The sequence below is a fragment of the Athene cunicularia genome (genome assembly GCF_003259725.1).
Source record: "Athene cunicularia isolate RWA chromosome 1 unlocalized genomic scaffold, athCun1 chr1_part1, whole genome shotgun sequence".
Taxonomy (NCBI): domain Eukaryota; kingdom Metazoa; phylum Chordata; class Aves; order Strigiformes; family Strigidae; genus Athene; species Athene cunicularia.
The window spans coordinates 113,207,683-113,224,297 of record NW_020799091.1 but is presented as its reverse complement, the minus strand read 5'-3'; the positions used below and the strand labels follow the sequence as shown (position 1 = coordinate 113,224,297).

General features: G+C 37.5%; 1 protein-coding gene across 4 annotated transcripts in view; it reads left to right on the top strand.

The window, feature by feature from the left end:
* Positions 1-16,615, top strand: part of EPHA6 (EPH receptor A6) — a 493,307-nt gene that overhangs the window by 110,832 nt on the left and 365,860 nt on the right. The window lies entirely within an intron of this gene.

Genomic DNA, 16,615 nt, shown 5'->3' with positions numbered 1-16,615 from the left:
ATTCTAATTAAAATGATGCACAGTTCAGTAGCAGACCTAATAAAGTCCCGGTGGAACAGTGAATTTAATAGCAGTACGTCTTCTATGCAGAGTCAAAATTTAGATTTCAGTTTTACTGAAAACCAGTCTTCAAGGAAAAACTGAGTAGTCAAGACAGAAAAACTGTGAAAAATGGTTTTCAAAAGTTATATGAATATGTACAGTATTTTACTTACCAGTATCTATGTGTATTGGCAGTTTAGGCAAGACACACACACATACAGAACACTTCCAAAATTAATGAGTAGTGTAGAGTCCCGATGTATTTATTTCTCTTAGTGAGTATGATCTTAATGGTCATATTTGCTGTCATATTCGCCATCATAGTCACCTATTACAATTTGTTAGCAATTATTTTAAAGCAGTATTTGAGAAACCATAATTTTGCAATGTAATATGCATTACATTACATAAACTATTGTATGTAATGTAATATACATTACATAAACTATTGCTTTGTGGGGAAGCCTTGTACGTGTGTATGTTCAAAATGCTTTCACAAGGATAGTGAGAATTTTAGTCTTGAATTGTTGGGATATCAGAGAATGGACTAATAATTAAAGATGTAGACTCATTTTTTTATTTGTAACTCAGAATAAATTTTCCACCACATTTAACAGAAAACATAAAAGAAACTAAAAAGTCACACCAAGTTAAGAGGCGGTAAAGACTCTGGGGAGAGACCGAGGGGAATGCCTGAAGACATGGTTGGTTTGTAGCATTTAGGATGCAAGTAAAGGCAAATCCTGGAGTAGGAGGATATGTACATTTTGTTTCAAAATCAGAATAGGGATTCTTTGACTCACAGTAAATGAATAATACATTTGATTACATCTGCATGTACTTCTCTTTGTAAAATATGTGTTAAAATTTTGCATATTTATCTCATTTAAAAAAAATTTACATGCAATTACCGTAATAACCAGGTCATGACAGATCATGTTTGTAAAAGAAATTCTGTGTTTTGAAGGAATTTGAATTTGCAAAATGTCTTTTTCAATTCTCAGTAAAAATCTCGATTCTCTTTAAAGGAAATTTCTGGGAGAAATTTAGATTGATCAGAAGATTATTTTTTTTTTCTTTCTGTATTATGCATTTTAAAATGTTTTCCTTAAGAAACGTGAAGTATACTGATGATGGAAAATTTAAAAAATGAAAATAAATTATAGATTGTTACTGCAGTATAGAGAATTCAAAATTTTCAGTGTTTTTTGGGATACCATGATATTGTCAGATCCTCTTTTTTTTTTTTTTTTTAATTATTTTACTACAACCATGTAAAATGTTTCACTTTTTGTCAGAAAATCATATTCTGTTCACAAGTGATTAACATCTGCGTTTTGAGTGGTTCATGTTTCAGAGTCTTTTTTAAGTATTTTACTTTTCATATACTGACTCCAATTTTGCAGGCTATGCAGGTTTTGTAACTTGATCAGTTGACTAAAATTTTGAAACAAAATTTCATGTGTTAAAGTCCATTACGGTAGCTGAAACTCCCAATATTTAGTGAAAAGTCCCAAAGTAAACTACTGTGCTTAACTGATAACTAGATAAACAGAGATAGCAAAAGAGAAAGAAATATGTTTACATCCTTAATATCCCTAAGGAAATGGCCGCCATGTTGACAAAGATTTTTCAGTGCTCTGAACTTCTTGAGGTCTCTGAATATCTCCTGATCAGTCTGTGAGAGACTGGCTAGGTTCCTCTTGGTAAACTTCATTAGACTTTCCCTATGGTGAATGGCTCAGATTAGCTGCAAAAAAGGTTGTCATGAGTTAATATACATATATATAATGAATCTCAGTCTTGCTAATGCAAAATGCAGATCAGTGTGTTGTGTATGTTACAGACTCCAGCCAGACGGTTGGAGTGGCAGTAGAGTGACAGTTCCAGATTACTGCCATTCTCATTTTCTTTTCTCTGTTAATTTATCTTTTTTTCTGTGCAACTAATGTTTCAGTGATTTACTAGCTATTGTTTCCCAATCTGATAACCTCTACCAAATTCTGCAATCATGTCTGTCAGTTACTATTACCAATTTTAGAATAAAAAGGTACAAGAAGAGGCAAGAAAATATTCACAGTTGTTATAGCCAAATGATTGGTTTGGATGAGCAAGAGCTTTAGAGAACTCTGCAAAACCTTCCTATTTGGTAAAGAGTTTTCACCCTAGCCTGAACGAGATACAGCTCCCTACTGAAGGAAACAGTCCCACCCATAACCTAAGAAATTTTTTCTCAGAAGTTTGGAAAAGGAAGAAAGATAAATTTGCTATCCTTATTTATTCTGGATAGCTGCAACTGTTGTGGGCAGCTGCAGAGAACATTAGAACAGTAAAAAGACTGCAAATGTCTCTCCAACAGCTACATCACTCTTAATTATACTGTAACATAATAGAATAAGGTAAATATAATAATAGCAGTAAGTGGTGGAACGAAAAAATGGGATAAGGTATAATTTATGTTAGTTGATCACAACCAAGGATATCTAAGAAATACTTTGTTGAAAGGGAGTCTTGGACAGGGAAAATTATTTCTCTTGCTCCTAATTTCTATGGTTGATAATAGATAAACTGTGAACTTTTAAAGCTTTCTACAGTAAATAACTGCAATGCAAAAATTGGTTATTGATGTATTAGTGGATCTGAAACCTAGACTTTAATCTGATAGCAGGAGTGAGGTGGTATAGGACCATATGAAGTAAATTGAGTATTTATTTTAGATAAAACATGACATAAACTTGCAAAGAAATTACTGAAGTATACTTTGATCTGTGGATTTTTGAGGGGTTGTTTAGAAATTCCAGTGATAAACTGGAAACAATGCTAATTAAATCTTCCAGAATTTTTCTGAAACGTTTCTTTTGAACAATTGGTAAAAGCTGGAGGCTGTTCAATACTTGTTTCAAACTGGGAAACCTGCAACATCCAATGTGACTTTAGCTGAAATTAGTAGGAACTCGACATTTTCAGACTGTAGGATTAGTCCTGTTTGCTATGGTAGCGAGAACATACCAACATACACCCACGAACAAACCCAGATACTGTCGCACATGCCATCTTTAATGATTAGGTGTTTTAGAGAGTTTTTTTCATTTGTAGAAAATGGTGTGTTTGTGAATTGTGTGTGTGATGGAGCAGCTCATCCTGAGTACCATCACACAGCACATGTGGGACAACCAGGGGATCAGGCCCAGTCAGCATGGGTTTGTGAAAGGCAGGTCCTGCCTGACAAACCTGATCTCCTTCCTCAACAGGGTGACCTGCTTGATGAGGGAAAGGCTGTGGATGTTTTTTACCTTGACTTTAGCAAGGCCCCTGACACTGTTTCTCACAGCATTCTCCTGGGGAAACTGGCTGCTCATGGCTTGGATGGGCACACACTTTGCTGGGTAAAAAACTGTCTGGACGACCAGGCCCAAAGAGTTGTGGTGAACGGAATTAAATCCAACTGGTGGCCGGTCACGAGTGGTGTCCCCCAGCGCTCAGTGTTGGGGCCACTCCTGTTTAACATCTTTATTGATGATCTGGACGAGGGGATCGAGTGCACCCTGTCAGTTTGCAGATGACACCCAGTTGGGTGGGAGTGTTGATCTGCTCGAGGGTAGGGAGGCTCTGCAGAGAGACCTGGACAGGCTGGAGCCATGGGCTGAGGCCAACTGGGGGAGTTTCCATAAGGCCAAATGCCGGGGGCTGCCCTTGGGCCACAACAACCCCCAGCAGCGCTACAGGCTGGGGGAGGAGTGGCTGGAGAGCTGCCAGTCAGAGAGGGACCTGGGGGTGTTGATTGACAGCCGGCTGAACAGGAGCCAGCAGTGTGCCCAGGGGGCCAAGAAGGCCAATGGCATCCTGGCTTGTGTCAGCACTAGCGTGGCCAGCAGGGACAGGGAAGGGATCTGACCCCTGGACTCGGCACTGGTGAGGCCGCCCCTCGATTCCTGTGTTCAGTTTTGGGCCCCTCACTACAAAAAGGACATTGAATGACTCGAGCGTGTCCAGAGAAGGGCAACGGAGCTGGTGCAGGGTCTGGAGCACAGGTCGTACGGGGAGCAGCTGAGGGAACTGGGGGTGTTTAGTCTGGAGAAGAGGAGGCTGAGGGGAGACCTCATCGCCCTCTACAGCTCCCTGAAAGGAGGTTGCAGAGAGCTGGGGATGAGTCTCTTTAACCAAGTAATAAGCGACAGGACAAGAGGTGATGGCCTCAAGTTGCACCAGGGAAGGTTTAGATTAGATATTAGGAAGCATTTCTTGGTTGTTAGGCATTGGAGATGCCCAGGGAGGTGTTGGAGTCCCCATCCCTGGAGGTGTTTAAGAGTCGGGTCAACATAGTGCTGAGGGATATGGTGTAGTTGGGAACTGTCAGCGTTAGGTTAATGGTTAGACTGGATGATCTTCAAGGTCTTTTCCAACCTAGACGATTCTGTCATTCTGTGAATTGTTCTCGCTAATCAGGCTAGCAGGCTTTGTTTTGCTGTTGACCATTGCTGGAGCTGGTTTTCTAATACAGTAATTAGGATGAATCTAATGATAAGCCAACATCATTTAGCAAGGTCCTTTGCTATTCAGACTTTTAAAATACCCTCCCTTCACTCTTTATGTTAGAGTGTAGGACTCACGTTTGGATCTTACAATGCTTATGTGTGCATTTATGAAAAAAATGCACACTAAACAGCATTTTCAGTGTCAGTCGATTTAATTGTTTGCAGCTCTGCATTATGAACCTGACAGAATTTTTTTTATTATTTGGGGTTGGGGTGATTATACAATTTAGGGCTAGTTAATGAAAGTTTTGTAGTTTCAAAGTTATGCAAATCAGATTGAAGTCAGTCGTTGACAGTAATTGTTAATACATGTGTGCAAATATAATAAGAAAAAAATCTAGCCATCAACTTTATAGCTGTTAAATTCTTGTATAGACTCAGATTAGAGGGAGGACAATGCTTACAGCGATCAGCAGGTAAAACCACCTTCATAATTTTCCATTATTGTGATTTAATACATATGCAGCAGTTCTTCATACAGTTTGTTGGCTGTTTTGGATTTGGGTTTTTTTTTAAGTATAAATGAGCAATATATGAATCAAAGTTGTAGGAAAAATATATTCTAACAGTTCAGGCTGGTTTATGCTAGTGAACTGACACTTACATGCAAAGTATTATAATGACATTTTTAAACTTAGAACTAGCTTTGCGGTGTATTCAAAGCTAAAAATGAGATAACACAGACTACCATGAATAGAGAAACCTTTCAAAAACTGAATTGTTCCTCTAAAGAAAGAGGTGGCCTGACTAAGTCAGAATAAATTTTAAAAGCAACCTACTCATGTTGCAGATAGCTGTAGCAAAAGAAGTAATCACAATATAAATCAAAAAAAATCTGCAAATAATTGTGGGAATTTCTCTCTGTGGACATATATTGTTGTTTTAAAAATATAGGTCATGCTAATCACTATAGCCTACAGAGAGAAATAATCTTTTTTTTTTAATGCTAAAAGTAAAAACGTTGCTTGCAAGATGTCTGTGGATAAAATGATATGCCTTCATAAAATATATTGCCTAGTCTAATGATCCAAAACTAACCACATCATTTTAGAAGGCAGCATTGAGATTGCTCTTAGCCCATAAGTGTTGAATTGGAATAAATTTCTGTGTGACAATACTGTAAAGGAAAGAGATCCAGAGAGGAAATATTCTTTAATATCATACCACTCTTGTGCCAGTGCCTGCATGGTACTAATTTTGTACAAAATCTCCTGTTAGTACATTTGTGAAACCTGTATCCATGATGCAGCAGACACATCTCCCTCCCATTTGTGTCCTGAGGCAGGCAGGGGGAGCAGGGCTGGATACTGGGCGATGCAGCCCAACGGACAGTATCTCACTGCGGTTGTGTCTGGGTGTCTGTGCTAGCTGGGATGTTTTGATGCGAATAGGTGTAGTTTTCTGAATTATTCCTTCTAGTCCTTGCCATAAGGGAGACATAAGCAGCTGAATCACAGTTCCCACAGAAGGGGGCTGGCGTGAGTACAGCCACCCCTGCTGTCTGGGAGCATCCTCGGCAAGAAACCCTCCTTCCATGGGAACAGAGCAGAGTTTCATCTTAGTAAGACCAGGAGGGAACTAGGACATGTGACAGGGCTGGCCAAGGCCCAGAAGTGAGATGGAGAATTACGTTATTTTACAATGTCAGCAAACTTTTTATTCATATACCAGTCTTTATACCCATGATCTTTTTACCAGTGCTGCAGTGTCCAACAAGGTCTGCAAGCACTTAGTACCTGCAGTTGCCACTGGTGTATTTGGTTAGACATGACTGGTTAGCATCCCTGGTCCCAAAATCCCTGTAGCAGAGATTGTTAATTATGATACTGACTCTTTTACATGACGTTACTTCTCCGTAGCTAGAAGCTATTGTAAATGTATTGTGAAATATGTGATTTCCTGATCAGAAAGAAGTATTTTATCCACAGCATGGAAGATCTAATTAAAAATGTTTAAAGGTTTTTCTTTGGTTGTGAGGTTTTTTTTTTCTGAAGTGGTATCCAGTCTTCTAGCAATAAAAGTAATATAATTTGTAAGGAATAGACAGCAATGGTGGAATCTACTGGACAGTAATGCTTTCCATTAGCAGAAAAGGTACAGTATGTAATAATAATTTTAAAAAGGATTTTTCTTTCAAGAGTAGCCTGTAAAACTGTTATCTTTATTTCTAATTTATGGACTTCTGTGCTCTTTAGGAATAAATTAGGTAAACCTGAAAGAAATGAAGGTGCAGTAGCTATAAAACAGCCTATTGATTTTTGACTAAATCTCTGTCTTTGGTAATTTTTACAGTTGCCTGCATCCAAAAAAACCCACAGTGTAGTTACTAGAGAAGCAATGTAAATAATTGGTATTTGATTGGCTCTTTATACCTGTACTTTATCCCTCTTTACCTAAATGTTAATAGCATCAGCAGAGCAATTTAACCTGAAACTCAAGAACAGGAGCGCAATGGAACTTTTGTTACTTCAGAAATAAGTAGTACCAATATTAAAGATAATCATGTAGTGTTTATTTTTGGCTTTAACTTATAGAATATCAGTACTTTTGCACATATATTCTCAATCACAGAATCATCTAGGTTGGAAAAGACCTTGAAGATCATCCAGTCCAACCATTAACCCAACACTGACAGTTCCCAACTACACCAGATCCCTCAGCACTATGTGAACCTGACTCTTAAACCCCTCCAGGGATGGGGACTCCACCACCTCCCTGGGCAGCCCATTCCAACGCCTAACAACCTCTTCTGTAAAGAAATGCTTCCTAATATCCAGTCTTTCTGCAACTATTCCATTTGCCATTTCTGAAGGGTGTGGGGTTGTGCTTTCTTGGGTTTTTTGTTGGTTTTTTGTTTTGGTTTGGTTTTTTTTTGGGGGGGGGTGTTGTTTGTTTAGTTGGGGGGGTTGTTAGATTTAAGGTGGGTTTTTTTTCTAGAGAACTACAGCAAGGATATAAAACATGGGCATTCTGAGGAACTAATGAATGGTTACAACAGCTGTCATTACTGAGAAAATTCCATGATAAAGCTATTAAAATAATAATAGGTAACTCCTGTTCTCAAAAAATACTTGTAACTGAGAGAAATGGATGACCTCAATTCCACTGTGAACAATTAGATGTGGCAGGTACCTTGAAAAAGGGATAACGAGAAAATCTTTAAGTATTTTTCTTCAGCATTAGACTTCTGTGGTAGTGATGGTTGGAGAAGGTAATAGATCCTTTTAAAAAACCCGCTAAAATAAGTACGCTGCAGTTTATTGAGTATATTAAATGCAAGGGAAGTTAGTGGAATTATTTTGGGCTTTACCATTTCAGCAATTTTACTTAATACCCTGTTAAAACCATTAGCTAAAAAATAGTATTGTTTAATCCTCATTACATTTCTTAAAGTAATTTTTTGTTGGTTCTGAATTGTTACTGTGCTGCTGTATTCTGAGCTTCATGGAGCATTCATTCTGCATCGAAGCTCTGTATTGTAGCACTGTGGAAAAGAGAAGCAATACTGTTTTTTTTCACATGTGGAAAATAGATTGAGTGCATGTGAAAACTATTCTGGCTTCACTGCAGAGTTACAGCAAGTACTTTCATATTAGCAGCTATTTCTGAGATTTTATTGTTAGCTTTATTTTTGTTTTAAGGTCTCAGACTTTGAAATAGTTTGGATCAGGTTTTAAGCTAATGTTAATGTCCACAGCATCATTGTCAGAAATGCACAATATTGGAAGGTGTGAGGCCAGTCTCCTCTGATTCTTTGTACAGTTAACAGAGATGGTTTGGCTCTACCAGCCAGTGATTCAGAGGGAGGTGAACATAATGCACTGAAATCTCCTTTGAATCAAATGATGTCTTTTCATTGCCTAAAAAAAAGCTTCTCAAGGCAAACCTTATAAGGCTGAAGTTACCTCTTTTCAGTGTTGTGTTAGGAGTTATATAACAGAATTACCAGCGCAGGGAGATGAAAAAAAAAAAAAAAAAAGGCACAAGTGACTGAATATTTCTATTTATTAGCAGTATCCCTGAGATATTTCACTTCCTTACTCTTTGCATTTAAACGTTGTCAAGATGTTACATTTCAAAACATAATACTTCCCACAGGAAAGTGTTGTGGCAGAACTTGACATAGTCAGTATTCATAATGCATCTGCCAAGGAGTGTTTATCTCTCTTCTCCCTCAGGTTGTGATGCTCCTCTTCTGAGGGGATGTCTGCTGGTCAGTGTATTTCTCATTCTTTCAAGAACAAGCATTTGCATATCAAAGGCTTGATATGAGTAAACATACTTTATACTTCCATCTGTCATTCTCTTCCCATTGAGACACAAAATAAGAACAGTGTAGCAAGAGGTTTGGGGTTTTTTTTGTCCTTTAATAGTGTACCAATTTGCTTTGAATTATGAAGGCTGCCTAGATACAGTTTTCTGTAGCTGTGTTTCTATTAAGGTCTTTTGATTGAAGCTATCCGAAAAATAAAATCAGTATTCATTGAAGAAGTGGTACTTCTGAGGAAAAAAAAAAAAAAACAAAAACAAAAAACACCTTCCTTCCTCATTTCTTAACTCTGTATTTTCTAATATTTAAAAAACAAACAAACAAAAAAAATTAAATCATTTCAGAATGTACTCAATCTTCCTCTACTAATAAAACTTCAAGTTTAAGCATCTTTACCTTCCTGCAAATTTAATATTCCTTAATAGAAATTTCTCTTCTTTAATAGGAATTTCTCTTTTCTAAAGCGAGCGTAATTCCTTAGTATCTACTGAAAATGAGACCAGGTTTTGTTTTAATTTCTCACTTTTTCACTGTTTTTCATAGAAATTTCTCTGTGTAATTTCAATGAGTTTTTTCAGAAACTAGTATTAACTATGTGTTAGAGATTGCCAGCAGAAATCAAATTGTCATTATTTTCAGTGCATGTGTTCATGTTTATTCTGAAAGCTGAGCTCATTCATTTAGGTGGCAATTAGGTGAGCATCCAGCTTATATCTCTGTGCCCAGTGGAGAAAATGCCTGGTGCTGTCAGGATCTCAGTGAGTTGAACAGCAGTTACACGAGGATCCCAAGGGAACGGCAGTTCCTCTAGTTATTAACTACTTCTGCGATGGTCTCCACAGGGTCAGCAGGGAAAATGCTACTGGTCCTCTGCTCTCTCCCATCACAGCATTTGTTTCCATGGAAGCAATTTTCCTTCCCCTCCAGCTTACATCATACAATTCTCGGGATGAAAATCCAGATTCAGTGTGAATTTCTGGTCTCTTCCCTTTTTAATATTTCTGAAGCTCTGCTGTTTGTAAATTGGCAAGAGTTCATTGTGTGAGACAAAACAGAAGATCTGGTGAGTTTTCTTTTAGTTTGAAACCAAATCTAAGTTTACTGCCAAAGAGTTAAATTATCTTTGATGGAGAGGATGAGCTCGCAAACTTTGGAGCACAGCTCTCATATTTTCATTTATACTTTTCCACTACTGAGCCCAGTAGGGTCACAACCTCAACTGGGGTCTTTGAGCAGTATTTGAAAGCTGTAAACTTCTAAGACATTTTCTCAGCAGTTCAGAATGCTGGATGTCATGAAACGCCTCACTCTCTGTTGTCCTTAGAAGCCATCTCTTTGACAAAGGTTAGTGTTGAAGAAAAACACTCAACTAAATGTCATTAATCAACTCTTGTGTCCAGAAAAAAAACCCAACAAACCAACCCCAAAAACTGGCTATGAAAGGTCTACGAATGAAGCTGGAAGTTTTCCTTTTTCCCCTTGGTAAATATTTTGTAAGATAAATTAAGCTGAAAAGAACCACTGTGCAACTGCATGGCCTTAGTCATTGGACAGCTGTAGTTGCTGAACTAAAGTCTCTTTTGTCATATGGGAAGGGATGCAATCCAGCAAACTCTTTTTTAGATGTGCCTTTTGGTTTTCTTTAAGTGCGAGGACAAGTATGCCAAAAATAATCCCTAATATGGCAGTATGCACACAAGGAGCATCTGCATATCTTAGGACGTTTTGCTGCTTTCCTTCATCATTTTGCTTGATGTTTCTCATATACCATCAACCGCAGTACTGATATGATCAGTGGAATGTATGTGATTTCTGTCATTTCTTTTCTCATTCAAGCCTTGGTTTGTAGAGCTTTCTTTTGCTGGTCCAGTTCATGGTAGGAATTCAAAATAGTTTCTGAGGAGATGGTTGTTAAAAGAATAGATTACTGTATTTCCTAAGGAAAGAAAATTTTTCAATAACAGGACTTTTTACTCTTGGAAACCATAACTTGGCCTTTGTCCTCTGCATTCCCTGAAGGGAACACGGGTGACCCTATGCGAAGAATGCTTCATATAGATTGCTTTATAAATTAGAACAGTGATGTAAAGTGGCATCCGGTTCTTACTAGAACTTGTTAGATGATATGAATCTTAGAACTGATGTTATTAGCATGACCTCAAGCATGAAAAGAAGGTATGTAGATACACTCTCTACTAACCATAGTTGATACTTTATAATGTTGTATTAATATTCAGATGTAGTGAATTCTAGTGACCTGAGCTGAAGGTTGACTACATATTGGGTGATTTATGACCAACTTTTCATCTGGCAGGAATGTTTCCTAAGAAGCAGGAGATAAAAGAAGGCCACTTGGAAAACTCAATGATTATTCAAGTTCAGCAAAAAAAATCTGACAAGACCCTGTATTTCTATCATGACAGATAGGTCTAGTAGAATTTTCACAAAACATGGAGACAGAAATCTTTGGCTAGCTCTTCAAGGTGGTTGTCCCCTTCAGTGACTTGCTTATGTGTTGCTTTTGTTTTACTTGAGGAGGTCGCTTTTCACTTTGTAAGCTGCAAATGATGGTCTTTGAGGAACAGGAAATATGTCAAAACTTGGTTTCCAATTGATGCTGAGAAGAATGAGTGAAGCCACCCTAATACTGGACCATCTGCTTTTCCATTGTAGTGCTAATAATTTTTGTTCTAATGGGACTTACAATATAAAAGCCCCTAGGATTATAAACATTTTACCTGCGACTTCACAGTTAAGAAGACATACATGTATCATTGGTATTTTTCAAAAGTATATATTTGGCAGTTGGGTCAGATGGTTGTTGTAGATGGTTGTCATCCAACTGAACTATTCTATTTAGTAACATTTGAATAAGTCATTCAACTAAGCATTTATTTTGAATTCTGAACTGTATATTCAAGGATAATGATGACAAGTTTGTATTTGTTGTAAAAAACGAAAAAAAAACCACACTACACACAAAACCCCCCAAAAAACCTGAAGCAAAATAAAAAAGCCCCAGACTACCTTAAAAAAATAAGCACTTAAATAGAATGGAAAGGAGTTCTGTTACTTAGATTTAGAAATTTTAAAGGGGAAATGATGTTTTGAAAAGTCTGAATAAATATGTGGATATACATGTTTCAGTTCCACATGTTTTCAAGTAATTTTTTGATCTAGTGAAATGAATGTGCATATCAGTCTTCTGATACATTTTTTTTTTTTCCCCTCACAAAACGTTGGGAAGGGTCTGGATTAGTTTAGAAACCACCTTTTGCTTTAGTTTATCATAAACTTTGAAAATCAGTACCTTGGGTTAATGAAGAGGAACTGGAAAGCAATGATGCAAAGTAGGACAGAAATATGGAAACCGGGCTCTTGTCCTGTGTTTTGCTGCAGGTGGCAGCAAAGCAAAGAAACGTTATGCAGAGAGACACTGTCTAAGTATCACTATCCTTCTATTATTCCTACTACTGCTGAACTGGTATCAAATGGTAGGTCACTAATATTTCTTTCAGTCTCTGCCATAAAATGACTTAATGACTTTGAAAAATTTAACAGGTTCCCATAAAATATAATGGCATATAAGTGGCTTCCAACATGATTGCCAGATTTTTAAAAGCTGCTCTGAGACAGAAGAATGGGTCACCTTTTGTATATTTGCTAAACTTTTAAGTGAATTTTATCAAATGCTTGTTGTTAATGGAAGCATCAAAATATTTTTTTCTTTTCAATTTCATGTGGATTAAAATGCAGTGGTGCTAGTTTTAAGTTGCAAAGTAAGATTTTGCAGAAATATTTCTGTACACATCTCTCTCTGTCAGCAGGGTACCCCACAGAGTCTCTGGCAAGACTGGAATCTTAATTAAAGGAGTTGCATATGTTTTACATTAAAAAGTCTTTAGCAGTATTACCCCCTCCAAAGACACTGAAATGGTATTGTAGCAATGAGTACAAAGGATCTGCCTGAATTATTCAAACAATGAAACAGTTCAAACTGATCTTATCCATCGTGGCTGAATTTATCTTAACATAAATTGTTAGCCCAGAGGTTAATGCAGGAAGATCATAGAATAGCTCCAGGAATCTAGGGCTTTACAAGGTCAGCAGTGTTTTGGAATTGGGCTTGACAAGAAGGAACCTAAGCTGCTTGCATTTGTTTGGCCAGTTGCAGTGTCAAAAGCGAGAAGGCTTTCCACTGAGAGTACTTCTATTACAGTATTGATTTATCCAGCAGCTGAAGGAAAAGAGGATTGAGAATTTCAAATGTAACAGGAGGTTTGTTTGAAAAGAGAGACAAGTAATACAAACTGATCACTGTTGGAGGAATTATGGTTTGTGTTAGCATGGTGGATTCATCACAACAAAAGTGAGATTTTGTGTTTGTCAGGAAAAAAACAGTGATATTCTTTAGAGATATACCAATACTAAGAAAATAGATGATAAAGCAATAAATAATACTCTTACCATATTTTGCCGTTGTGTTACTTATAACAACCAAGTGCTCTAATCATAAAACAGAAACCTATTTTTATACGTGCTGTGTAAAAGTTGCCACAAGAACGTTCCTAAAAATACAGTTATAGGCTGTTTGGGTACAGACACATAAGTGCATGGAGTCAATGAGACACCGTTGGGCAGCGCAGTCTCTACAGTCTATCTGAGAATTAGGTTTTAAGAAGTTTTTTGTGTAGGCTGAGGGAAAGTGAGGGAGCTTCTCAGTAGGAGTAATGAAATTATTCTCCAGATATTTATGAAGGAGGGAAGCACAAAAGTGCCCAACTGGGAAGCTGACAGGGTGGTAATGAGGATTGGTATCTGAAGCCAACCAGAGATAGCAGAGTTGGTAGTAGGCTGAAATAAATGAGCTTGGGTAGACCACAAGCCAGTTTCGTGAAGATAAGGTACTTATATTTGATGTTATAAAGGGGGAAGAAGGATGAAAGGGTGGGATGTAAAAACATGGAGGGGTGGTCTTTGCAGTAGTATTCTGAGCAGGCATGAGCAGAGTAAAATGTCAAGGCAGGAGAGTGAGGGAATTACAATAATTCAATCTTAAATGAACTTGAATGTGCAGATGTCTTGGGGACGTAATAGGAAAACACGGGCAACAACTGTCTTGGTCAAGGAGAAAGCAAGAATCAGATAAAAGCCTGGTCAATTAATCTACCACAGAAATGGATAGGAACAATATTTATAAAGGTGTGCTTGAACTAAGTTGATCAAAGTCCACTTGGAAAGAGTTAGTGGCCTTAGGCCTACTTATTAGTAAATGCTTTCTCAGATTGTCCTAAAAATAGGTTATTGTTTATTCTTAATTAATAGGATTAAGTAGCAAACAGAAAACTTTGAATATATTGAACATCATTGTTTAATATTTTCTCCTATTTAGAAGCATATGTACAGGTATTTTGATCCTCTGAAAGTATATTAAAAAACATTTTCCATATACAGATATGTATCCGCATGTGTACTCTCTCCCACACACGGAGCCTATTATTTTTTTTTTCCAAAATTACTTTTATGTGATACAGCACTGAATTCCTTCACAGATGGACTGTTCTTGTTCTTCTAGTAGCTGAGAATAATTATCATAGCAATTAGATAAAGAGATTGGGTTCCATTTCACATGGGATACTGTGTGATTTAGATTGATGAAGTAAGAACTGACATGATTTTGAGTCTGAGGCTTGGGTTTTGGGAGCTTTTTTTGCATAATTATATTTTCAAATATTTGTGAAACTTCTGCCAAAGCATTTTTATTTTTTAATGCTCTTGGAACATATGCTTGTAGTCCCCAATGCTTTCCAAATATCTCCAACATTGTCATTTTGTCTTAAGCCCAGGCTGTTCATTTTGACAAATGTCTAGTAAATTTTGAAGGTATTTTAAACATTTTTGTAGTGCAGTTATTTTAACTTATTCCAATTTAATTTGTCAGTTTAGTCCATATAAAATTCCAATTGCTTTCATACAGCTTTGAGTTAAGGCAGAAGGAGAAATCTTTTCAGTTAGTCTACTAGAAATTATTGTATTTTAAAGTCCTGCATTTATTGTATATCTTTCTATTATTTTGATCAGAATTCTACATATGTTTACTTAGGAGGATTAATTTACTTGCAAAAAATTATTTTTCAACTGTTCTGCAGTGCCAGGTGGAGTTGTTGTTCTACACACATCTGATTTGGATTGAAAGCACAATGCTCACAAATGTTACTTAAAAACAAAGACTTAACAGCAAGAAAATACTGCATCCCATTTCAGTTTTACTGTTAAATACTTGACCTTTTATTTAAGATGATACATTTTTCCAGGAATAAGCTGCACACTTTCGGGGATCTGAATTTGATTTTTTCATCTGCTTCTATCTGCATCTTCCAAAAATGTCTTGTTATTGGTTGAATTTAAATCTCAGTATAAGAGTTTTTCCTGGAATGCTCTATTCTGTGGTAGAGTTTCCTTTTTTGACCTAAGGTATTAATTTTTCATCTTGCCTCTACAGCAGTGATCTGTGCTGCAGTGAAATTCATTCCGTACATTCTGAGGCTGGATAACGCTGCTGTGATTTTTTTGGGGTGTGTAGTCTACCTCCCACTGAAATTAAATGAAGCCTTTGCTCTCATGTCACTAGTGATGATACTGGGACCTAAAACAGTGCACATGGAGTCCTTTTTAACAGAGGACTTCTATATGCTGTCCTTCATTTTTCTCAGGAGAATCTGTAATGACAGAAACTTAATCCCTTGAGGGAACATTGGTGAACCATGTAAGAATGTGTGTACAGCATTACTTACCCTGATCTAGCTGTAAGCGGTGCCACTGAATGTAGACTATCCTAGTCACCAGCACTTATTTTCTAAAACAAAATCTTAAGCCTTGGCAAAAATGCAAAGAAAACACTGTGGTTTTTAAAAGATAGGTGTGTGAAGACAGTGGTGACCGATACATAACTCTAAGCTACAGAGAAAAGAATTATCTTTTAGCATTTTGTACTGTTACTGATCATCTGGTGTCTCGCCATCTTCCATTTTTAAATCATTTCATAGAGACATTCCTGTTGATCTTCATGGAAAGAGAATAAGCTTGCTTAATTCAGAAAGCTCTGATTTTATGTGTGTTTCGTAAATTACTTGGTGCCAGCTGAGAATGAAGGGGAGAGACACAGTCTTCCCTTGGTTTTATGACAATGCTTATTAGATTGCAACCTTTGGTCCTCCTGAGCTTACCTGAACTAGTGCTGTTGTTAATTATCAACTCAGAGGACTCAGCATAAACACTGGCACTGAGCTACTGGCACTTCCTCCATTTTTCCACCGGCTATCAAAGTTAATCCAGCGCATCATCCAAGAGAAGTATTTTTCAGTATCACCAAAGGAAGTCACAGCTGCTGCTCCACTTTGTTTCTTCAGTACAGCTTGAGAAAGGCTAACTGAGTCTGCCAGGATTTTGCTTTGGTTTGTGCAACAGCAGATGCATCTTCAATCACTTGCCACCCTCTCAGGTCCATCCATGCAGTCCATAACATGGCTATATGCAAGCTTCTGAGGCAGTATCCAGGGCATTTTTGTTCTCTGTTCTTACCTCTCCATTTTGTATTCCTTGCGGTTCTGTTTCTGTTCACTCATCTCCTCTGTTTAGCCTGGTCAAGGTTCTGAAGCTAATCACAGCGTTTCCCACATCACACTCTCAATCTAAAGGGGAGTAGGACTGTCCATGGCTCAGTGTCCCAAAAGCAGCCGGCCAGGCCCCACATGGAGCTGTCTCAGCT